The 10,913-nt window shown below is 44.0% G+C and overlaps 1 protein-coding gene across 1 annotated transcript in view; it reads left to right on the forward strand.

Annotated features, from left to right (window-relative positions):
• The window catches only part of LOC307044209 (gamma-aminobutyric acid receptor subunit pi-like), a 241,866-nt gene that overhangs the window by 151,150 nt on the left and 79,803 nt on the right, over nt 1-10,913 (forward strand). The gene's annotated exons all lie outside the window — the stretch shown is intronic.

The following is a 10,913-nucleotide window of genomic DNA, read 5'->3' on the forward strand; positions in this document are numbered from 1 at the left end:
ATTCATAAAGTAACCTAGTTGTCTTTCCATTTTCTTTAGCAAGTTTGCAAGGAACTGGGAATTGAAACCAAGTCTTTAAGAAGTAATTCAAAGGTTTGGATATGTTGTACATATATACATATATATTGTACTTGAGTAAAAGTAGAAGTATTCAGATCTTGTACTAGAGTAAAAGTAGAAGTACTCAGATCTTGTACTTGAGTACAAGTAGAAGTACTCAGATCTTGTACTTGAGTAAATGTAGAAGTACTCAGATATTGTACTTGAGTAAAAGTAGAAGTACTCAGATATTTTACTTGAGTAAAAGTAGAAGTACTCAGATCTTGTACTTGAGTAAATGTAGAAGTACTCAGATATTGAACTTGAGTAAAAGTAGAAGTACTCAGATCTTGGACTTGAGTAAAAGTAGAAGTACTAATAATAATAATAATAATAATAACTTTTATTTATATAGCGCTTTTCAATAACCCAAAGTCGCTTACAAAAAAAAAATTAAAAGTACAGAAAGGGGGTGAACAGGCAGAAGACAACATATTGGACAAGAAAATTGAACATGAACATTACATGAACAGGCAAAGGACAACACAGGGGGGGAGCAAGCATAGGACAACGAGCAAAAGACAACATAATGGAAAAGAGGAAAGAAAAAGTTGATGAATGTATGAATAAGAGATGCAGCGTGGGGTGAATAAGAGATACAGCGTGGGGTGTGAGTGAAGTCAGTGGGTTGGGGGGTAGGGTAAGTTGAAGGCTTGGGAGAAGAGGTATGTTTTCAGCTGGGTTTTGAAGGTAGACAGTGTGGGAGAGTGGCGGACAGATTGGGGGAGGGAGTTCCAGAGGCGGGGTGCTGATCTGGAGAATGCTCTGTTGCCAAATGTTTTGAGTCTTGATGGTGGTACTGTGAGGGAGAGAGTGGAGGAGGATCGGAGGGCTCGGGGGGGGGTTGTAGGGGATGAGGAGGTCAGAGAGGTAGGGGGGGGCTAGGTGGTGAAGGGCTTTATAGGTGAGGAGGAGTGTTTTGAAGATGATGCGTTGTTTGATGGGGAGCCAGTGAAGAGAGCGGAGAACGGGAGTGATGTGTTCACGGGTCCGGGTGTGGGTGAGGAGGCGGGCAGCAGAGTTTTGTACCATTTGGAGTCTATGGAGGGAATGGGAGGAGATGCCAGTGAGGAGGGCGTTGCAATAGTCGAGGCGGGAGGTGATGAAGGCATGGATGAGGGATTCAGCAGCACGGGGGGGGAGGTAGTGTTTGATTTTGGCAATGCGGCGGAGGTGGAAGTAGGAGATCTTGATGATGGAGCTGACATGGGGGTCAAAGGAGAGGGTGGGGTCCAGGATAACGCCAAGATTGCGTGCCAGGGGGGAGGGGGTGATGGTCGAATTCTCAATGGTGAGTGAAATGGGTCCTGTTTTATTGAGGGTTGATCTGGTGCCTATGATGAGTAGCTCTGTTTTATCACTGTTGAGTTTAAGGAAATTGTGAGTCAGCCATGTTTTTATTGAAGAGATGCAGGTTTCGATATGGGTGAGGGGAGGGTTGTGAGGGGATTTGGTGGTGATGTAGATCTGGGTGTCATCGGCGTAACAGTGGAAATCAAGGTTGAGGTTGCGAATAATGTGACCAAGGGGGAAAAGATAGCAGATGAAGAGGAGGGGGCCGAGGACTGAGCCCTGGGGGACCCCCTGTGTGACTGGGGAGAGGGCGGATGTGTGGCCAGAGAGGGAGATGAATTGTTGCCTGTCGGTGAGGTAGGAGGTGAGCCAGTCGAGAGCGGAGCCCTCAACACCCTGTTGGCGCAGCCTTTGTAGGAGGATTGAGTGATTCACAGTGTCAAAGGCTGCGCTGAGGTCTAGTAGTAGCAGGATGTTGAGGGCACCGGAGTCTGCAGAGGAGAGGAGATCGTTGATTACTTTGACCAGGGCTGTTTCAGTGCTGTGGAGTGGGCGAAAACCAGACTGGAGGGGTTCATAGAGGTTGTTGGACTGGAGGTGGGTGTGGAGCTGGGTGGCGACAATACGCTCCAGTGTTTTGGAGAGGAATGGCAGGTTGGAGATGGGGCGGTAGTTGGAGAGGTTGGCTGGGTCAAGGGTGGGCTTTTTGAGGATGGGGGTGATGGAGGCAAGTTTGTAGATGGAGGGAACAAGACCAAGGGATAGAGATTGGTTGAAGAGGGTGGTGAGGTGGGGGATGAGGACAGGGAGGCAGGCCTTAGTTAGGGTCGTAGGGAGGGGGTCAAGAAAGCAGGTGGTTGTTTTGGATGAGGTGATGATGGCTAGGATGTGGGAGGAGTCAACAGGAGAGAAGGCAGTGAGGGGAGGGAAGGGCGGGTGGACTGGGAGAGGAGGGGGGGCGTGGGGGTTGGAGGAGATAGTGGTCATGGCAGTTAGGGAGCTGTTGATTTGTGAAACTTTGTTGTTGAAGGCGAGGAGGAAGGAGTTGCATAGGTCAGGGGAGGAGGGTGGATTGATGTCAGGTGGCTGGAGCAATTTATTGATGGTGGAAAACAGGATGCGGGGGTTCCGGTTGGTGCTGTCGATGAGGGTGGAGAAGTGGGCAGATTTGGCGGCTTGGAGAGCATCACGGTAGGAGGAAATGTGAACTTTATAGGCTTCGGCGTGGACGGTGAGGTGGCTTCGTTTGAACAATCTTTCAAGTTGACGGCCGGTCTGTTTCATGGTACGGAGTTCCGGGGTGTACCAGGGGGCGGGGTTGGTGAATGAAACAGAGGAGGTTTTCCAGGGGGCCAGAGAGTCGAGGGAGTCAGAGAGAATTGAGTTGAGTGTGGTGGCATAGTCGTCAGGGGAAGAGGGGGCAGAGTCGGGCGGGAAGGCAGAGGATATGAGCTGGGAGAGCGTGAGGGGGTTGACTGCCTTGATGTTGCGGTAGGAGATGGTGCGTTTTTTGGGGTTGTGGGGGGAGGGTAGAGGGGCGGAGAAGAGGATGCAGAGATGATCAGAGAGTGGGAAGGGGAGGGGCTGGGGGTTAGATAATGGTAGAAAGGAGGAGCAGACTAAGTCAAGAATGTGGCCTTTGGTATGGGTGGGGAAGTCAATGTGTTGGGTGAGGTGGAAGCAGTCAAGGAGGGAGAGGAAGTCAGATGTCAGGGGGGCATTGGGCTGATCCATGTGGATGTTGAAGTCGCCGGTAAGTAGGAGGTGGGAAGATAGAGAGGATGCAATGGTGAGTAGTTCAGACAGTTCAGAGAGGAAAGAGGGGTGTGGCTTCGGGGGACGGTAGATTAGAACAGTAGTGATAGAGTTGGGGAGGGAGAAAGCAAGGTGTTCAAAGGATGAGATAGGTGGGAGGTTGAGGTTCAGTTCAGTGATGTGTAGGGATTGTTTGTGGAGAACAGCGAGACCACCCCCGCGCCCGGAGAGGCGGGGTCTGGCAGTGAAACTGTAGTTGGAGGGAGTGGCTTGGTTGAGAGCGTAGAAGTCCAGGGGCTGTTGCCATGTTTCACAGAGGAGAAGCAGATCAATGTTATTGTCCAGTAGCAGTTCGTGTATAACAGGTGATTTGTTGGAGAGGGAGCGGCAGTTCAGGAGTGCGAGGGAGATGGATGGTGGAGCAGGGGAGGGGGTACAAAGGTTGTTGAGGTTGGCAGTGCGGTGGATGGGGATGGCGGGGGGGTGGGGGATAGTCCAGAGTGAGGGGATGGGTGAACCGTCAGGGAGGTGTCGGTTGCGGGGGAGGCCAGCGCCCCGGTGGATGTAGCGGCGTCGGCGGAGGATCCCAGCGGCGCTAGCTGCGGTGGCAGTAGCAGCAGGGAGACGATGGTTGTTGTTGAGGCTGTGGAGGTCAGCAGCAGTGTAGATGAGAGGGCGAGAGGTTGGTGGTGTAGTAGGCTGAAGCAGCGGGAGAGATAGTCCAAGCAGCAGATGAAAGGTAGCAGCAGATGAGAGTAGCCAAGGTAGTGTATTTGCAGTGGTTATTAACTGATTGGCTAGGAGTTGGTAGGCAGTGAGATATGTGAAAGCAGCAGTGGACCAGGTGTTGGAGTGAGTGATGCGTGTGGTGTTGGTTACCCCAGACCGTCCCTGCGGCACCATGTCTGGACCTAGCTACCCAACAGTAGACGAGCAGTACTCAGATATTGTACAGACTAAAAGTAGAAGTACTCAGATCTTGTACTTGAGTACATTTAAAGATAGCATCAGGATTCAGGGAGTTAACAACGGGAGAAATGGCAATATTCCTGTGGCTTGTTTCACCGTGCATCTGCAAAGGTAGCATTTCGACACAACTGTAAGCACAGTCCCTCTTACAGTTGTAAGAGGCCCTCCCCTCCCCCACTCTGACCAAGCTGTGAGCTCTGCAACAGACAGACAGACAGAGCAGTATGAGGCTTATTCAGCTTGACTCTATGATATACAGTAATATATATATATACAGATCTTGTACTTGAGTAAATGTAGAAGTACTCAGATCTTGTACTTGAGTAAATGTAGAAGTACTCAGATATTGTACAGACTAAAAGTAGAAGTACTCAGATCTTGTACTTGAGTACATTTAAAGATAGCATCAGGATTCAGGGAGTTAACAACGGGAGAAATGGCAATATTCCTGTGGCTTGTTTCACCGTGCATCTGCAAAGGTAGCATTTGCAGCTGCAGAGTGTGCACTTGATTGCCCTCCCCTCCCCCACTCTGACCAAGCTGTGAGCTCTGCAACAGACAGACAGACAGAGCAGTATGAGGCCTATTCAGCTTGACTCTATGATATACAGTAATATATATATATATATATACATATATATATATATATATATATATACAGATCTTGTACTTGAGTAAATGTAGAAGTACTCATATATTGTAGTAAAAGTAGAAGTACTCAGATCTTGTACTTGAGTAAAAGTAGAAGTACTCAGATCTTGTACTTGAGTAAATGTAGAAGTACTCAGATATTGTACAGACTAAAAGTAGAAGTACTCAGATCTTGTACTTGAGTACATTTAAAGATAGCATCAGAATTCAGGGATTTAACAACGGGAGAAATGGCAATATTCCTGTGGCTTGTTTCACCGTGCATCTGCAAAGGTAGCATTTGCAGCTGCAGAGTGTGCACCTGATTGCCCTCCCCTCCCCCACTCTGACCAAGCTGTGACCTCTGCAACAGACAGACAGAGCAGTATGAGGCTTATTCAGCTTGACTCTATGATATACAGTAATATGTACTTGAGTAAATGTAGAAGTACTCAGATATTGGACTTGAGTAAAAGTACTCAGATCTTGTACTTGAGTAAAAGTAGAAGTACTCAGATCTTGTACTTGAGTAAATGTAGAAGTACTCAGATATTGGACTTGAGTAAAAGTACTCAGATCTTGTACTTGAGTAAAAGTAGAAGTACTCAGATCTTGCACTTGAGTAAAAGTAGAAGTACTCTGTTCATATATGTCCCACGCTGTGTGTTCGAAGCAGTCTTGCAGTTGTGAAATATATGATACGTTTTATAATTATTGATCATTAAAGTGTTATCAAAGCTGGTATATATATATTTTTATAAAACGGACAAGTCAAATCAAGCAATCTGATTGGTTCTTAGCCGTGATATAATGAGCGTATACCACGGGTAGAATTGTAGGTACTTTTCACAACAAGTCAGTATCCCTCCGCGTCTGAGAAAAGCTACAACCGTTACAACTGTTACATTACGTCCGTTACGAAACTAACTAACAAACAAAGCTTAAGATGGAAACATGTAAGGGATAATGTGCAGCAAGGACTTATTGACCGTTGTTAAGGACGCTCACATCTGCAGAAAGAAGTCCGTTCGATGTAACTGTATACAGTTGGGCTGAAAAGCGCTTTTCAAACTGGGACAAGAAAACAGCGGAGAAGTAACGGGGCAGAAACCCTCCTTTTTACGCAGCGGTCCAGACATAGACATCAAATGGCAACACATATTCAGTTGCCAGTTACTTTGACATTAGGGCAGGGATATCTAGATACTTTCCAAGGTTTGAGATAATGAATTGTGCTACTTTTAAAGCAAGCAACGATGTTTTCAAATCTGTAATCAAAAAGGTCCGCAAAAACGCTATCGACCAATCAGATTGCTTGATTTGACTTGTCCGTTTTATAAATATATTTACATTTCGTCCGTTACGAAACAAACTTACAAAGCTTAAGATGGAAACATTTAAGGTTAACTTCGACCTCCGGGGGGGTCTTACTATGGAGGAGTGGATTGAGCAGGGCCTATCTCCAGAAAAAAAAAAGCACCTAAACGACGACATGCAGAGCTCCGTGAAGAGCAGGTAGACCAACTGGAAAAGTACCACCATTCAAAAGCTTTCTGATGCGGGTCTTGAAACAAAGCAGATAAATTATGACCGTTAGTGGCCACAGGCGCGAAAGCTCTCTCCAGAGCTGCTGGAAGCCGAATCTCGGGGACCGGAGAAAGTGGAGCAATATTCTCGCCACGCCAAGCAACAGCCTAGAACAACCTCAACCTATACAAGTAACCTAGTAAGCCATTCTACTGATGCTGGACAGGTTTTCAGAGGCTGCTCAATAAACGGCAACATACAAATCAATGTAAATAAATAGCCAAATAATGGATCAACGCTCTCAGTCTAATATGTTCGCTAGCTGTTACTGTTGTTGCATAGCAACCACCTCGCACTATGTTTCATGCAGAAGGCAACGGAGGGACTATTTTATTTTGAACATCATTATTTACTAATACAAATTATTTAAATTAGAGTGTGTATTTTTCTTTCATATTGCCACACTTGGTAACCGTTTTTCGCGTCGGGCCGAACCACGCCCCTTAGCTGTGATATAATGAACATATACCACGGCCTGTCGTGAGCTATTGCTTAAATATTTGCTTGTGACTGCTCACCTCACTGGTCCCCTGTGTACAACAAAAGGCTGTGGTACAATCTGATCAGAGCCCCCCAGTCGTCGGTGAAACACCCTCCTTACTGCAGTCTGTCCTTATATGTGTTTATAATGTTTTAACCTGTTAAACCCCAAGCCTGTTTTTCAGATTTCAGGCTCGAAAATGACATTTCTAGAACAAATGACCATAACTACACTTCTAAAAGGGGTTAATTAATAATCTTTTTTCTCAAAGTAATGATAAACCTTTGAGTTGGATGTAGAAAAGTCAGAATCAATATAGATGTTTTTTATTTTAAAGAAAATTCAGATTGAACATGGTAAAAAACTGTAAATTATAGTGTCCGTCCGAAATTTTTTTTTTACTTATAGTAAAAACTACCCTTGGATGATGGGTTAGTAGACTAAAAGCTTTAGGAATCCAAAGTACAACATATAATAAGTACCCTGTATCAAGATTGTTGCAAAACAAGTGACATTTGACATTTCTAGAGAGATTTAGCAAAAAAAACCCACTTCTAGGGTCATTTGGGTGCATTTTCTATATCTCTGGCCCCCCTTGGTCGATTTGGATGATTGACATCTCTTGCTAACCGTCAGAGCCAATGGAATCGAGGGAAAGTTCCACATACACACACAGGTTACCAAATAAGGAGTGATAGTGACGCGTAGAAAAACCGGAAGCTGCGCTAGCCTCTGGTGGCTACCATTAGTAGCTCATTTTGATTCTCCGTTTTTTGCATAAAAATAGTTTTATGGATTATCAATAATTTTTTCAAAGTGACAGATACCTTAGATTAACCTATGGATTAACCTTCAGCCGCGTCTTTTCTCGTTTTAATGCCATTGAACACGACTTTTGATCAGAATAACAGCTAAGGTGAGCTTATCTCCGTTTTCTGCTACCTAAAGCTACATCGTGTGTTGTCTGTATTTGCTTCCCCTGTCACGAGTTCTGATCGCTCAGTGATGATCCTTATATTTCTATAATCTGTGGAATCTCAGGATGTTAGCTAAACTTGTTTGTGCAGATCCAATAACTATATCGATCGGTATAGCTAGAGTTCTGTGCTAACGGCCTTAAGATTTTTTTGCCCGTGGCTAATTCACAGGCTCAGCTTTGAGGGTTTTTTTGAAAAAAAAAGTTTCTTTCCGTTACATAGATATGAAACATTCATAGTTTATTAAATCTTAAGAAGCCCTGAGACACTTTTGCTTGCAGATGTTGTGATTTTGGCCCCTTCGGCAGGTCCGTGGGGCTAAAGAGTTAACACACCAAAGAAGAGGACTATTAGGTGTGAATGCAAACTTAGTTTCCTGAAAGACCTGAGTGAATACTTAGGACATAACACAGTATGGCTTTTAATACTGTTTAATACACAAGGGAGGTATCAAGACTAGAAAGCAAAGACAGAATATGGTATGTAAATGCATGAAACAATGGGAATGGCTGTGAGGGATGCAGGAGGAGCGGGGCCATGCAGGGACAGCAGGACCAGGGACAGCATTGGGAGAGCTAAAGATGGGAGCCACATCCATACAGCAAGAAAGACACACCAACCACTCACACAGACAGAGGAGAAAGGGTTAGTAACAAAACATGGGAGAAGAGAAGAAGGTGAGGATTTAAGAAACTGAGAGAGACATCTTATTGTGTTCAACTAGATAAATAGTTACATTACAAGGCTCGATGTAGACAATGCTCGTTTTCATAAGTTTATCGCGCACTCGCAGAAACACGAGCAATCTGTCCAAACATCCGGCCAAAAGTCTTCATATTCAGATGGAGAAATGCACAGTTTTCCACTGCCATAACTCATAGCTCTGTTGCCAATTACGAGTAACGTCAGGTGTGCAGAGGTGGGAAAAGTACTCAGATTTAGTAAAAGTAGAAGTACTCAGATTTTTTACTTTAGTAAAAGTAGAATTACTCAGATCTTGTACTTGAGTAAAAGGTAGAAGTACTCAGATCTTCTACTTCTTCGTAAGCTCTTTAAAGTAGCGACAATACAAGTAGTGATTGTGCAGATTGGTCCATTTCAGAATAATATATATGATATGTTTTATAATGATTGATCATTAAAGTGTTCTCAAAGCTGGTAAAGGTGCAGCTATTTTGAATGACTTTTGTATACTGCAGGGCTTGTGGATTTACTCCAGGTGGAACTAAAGTCTGATTTAACACTTGATCATATTTCCATTTACCTCTGAAATGTAGTGGGGTAGAAGTACAAATTATCATAACTGGAAGTACCCATGTAAAGTACAAGTACCTCAAAATTGTACATAAGTACAGTACTTGAGTAGATGTACTTAGTTACTTCCCACCTCTTGAGATGCTTCTCACAGCAAATATTGCTATATGTGATTAATTTACATTAATTTAGTTTAATTAATCACAAAGCATGTAATTCATTAGATTAATGGAGGTGTGTGGCGCAGTGGGTAGAGCCTTGGTGTTGGGATCAGGGGAGCACAGGTTCAAACCCCACTGCAGTCAGCATGTCGTTGTGTCCCTGAGACACTTCACCCCAAATTGCTCCTGTGGGGATTGCCCACAGTATTGAGTATGTAAGTCGCTTTGGATGATAGCGTCTAACAAGGAACATGTAATGTAATGTAATTCATATTTGTAATCGCTTGACAGCCATAGTTTGAACACACTTCCAGAAAATAAACTAGAACAACATGTTCCAGCAATTATCTTATATTAAACTTTAATTATTAAACTCAACATTTACCAATCATATATTTTACAGTAAGGTTAGGGAAAAAATACCATTGCGTATTTCATGATAAAGACTCCATTTTGCATAATAGGGGACATTTTAATTTTTAATAAACTTAAGTACATCACTACTATACTTTGGGAGGCATATATCCTCTTAAATCTTCAGAAAATAATTTGTGATTCATAATTCTTAACTGATAATGCACATTCTGCAAGTATTTTATATCATGAATTGTGTTCATTTGTCATTTATATTTATATTTACCTCTACATGGTTGACATGTAGCTGGTAACAGGCTTCTGTCAGGCAACCTGCAACTATATTTCCCCCTCCCTCCTTACCCCTCCCTAGTTAAGCAGTGTGACTGCAGTGACCAATCAAAAATTCCACCAGCTAGGGAGGCTCCAGCCAAACAGAACATTTGCAGTACAAGTGGATGCAGTACAAGTGTGTGTCCTCTAGTTGGAGCCCAAGAGCACAGGAGAAAACGACCATTTCCATAGTTACTATTCTTGTTGGGACTTTTGCTGAAAATTACACAGCATGTTGTGCAGGCCATAAGGGGAGTATTTCAGCATTTATTTAGTGAGGACCACCCAAAAGGTCCTCACAACCAAAACGGTCCTCACAGAATGACTTGTTTCTCAATAAGTGGTCCTCACAAGTATAGCAACACACACACACACACACACTAGCCTAACAATACCTTAGTTATAAGGACATCTGGTACAACTGGACATTTTATGCACGCACACACACACACACACACACACACATACACACACATCCTTGTGCAACTCAATTGTGGGGCCCGAACTGATTTTACCCAATTGTGGGGTCCACCCTTTCCAACTATACTAGACCTCCGTTAAAAATCTGGCAATATAGAAAAAAAATTAGAATCACAAAAACCACTTGAAATAAACATAATTCCAAGCTTTTGTCATCACGCTAGTTTTTTACCCACTTAGTGGGGCTCAGTTTCTAGCGGTCAGCACTTATGAGGTCCATTATACACACACACACACATATTTCTAGTTTTCATATCTTGGAAGGGATCAGACACACACATATTTCTAGTTTACATATCTTGGAAGGGATCAGAGTTACTAGACACATTATTGAGTTGGATGGACTTTCCTTGTTACCAGGTTAGGAATTTCACGGCGACCACAATGGCCATGGCCGTTGTTGCCCCTCGGTCTGGCCGTGATGCCCCGAAAATAATTGTACGTGCTACAGCCACCATGGCCTTTGTGCCCCGCGCACTGTTAACATCTCAAAGTTGCTTTAAAGGCGTCAGAACAGTGGTCTTGTATCTGAACTGCATT

Source organism: Notothenia rossii (genome assembly GCF_949606895.1).
Source record: "Notothenia rossii genome assembly, chromosome: 6".
NCBI lineage: Eukaryota > Metazoa > Chordata > Actinopteri > Perciformes > Nototheniidae > Notothenia > Notothenia rossii.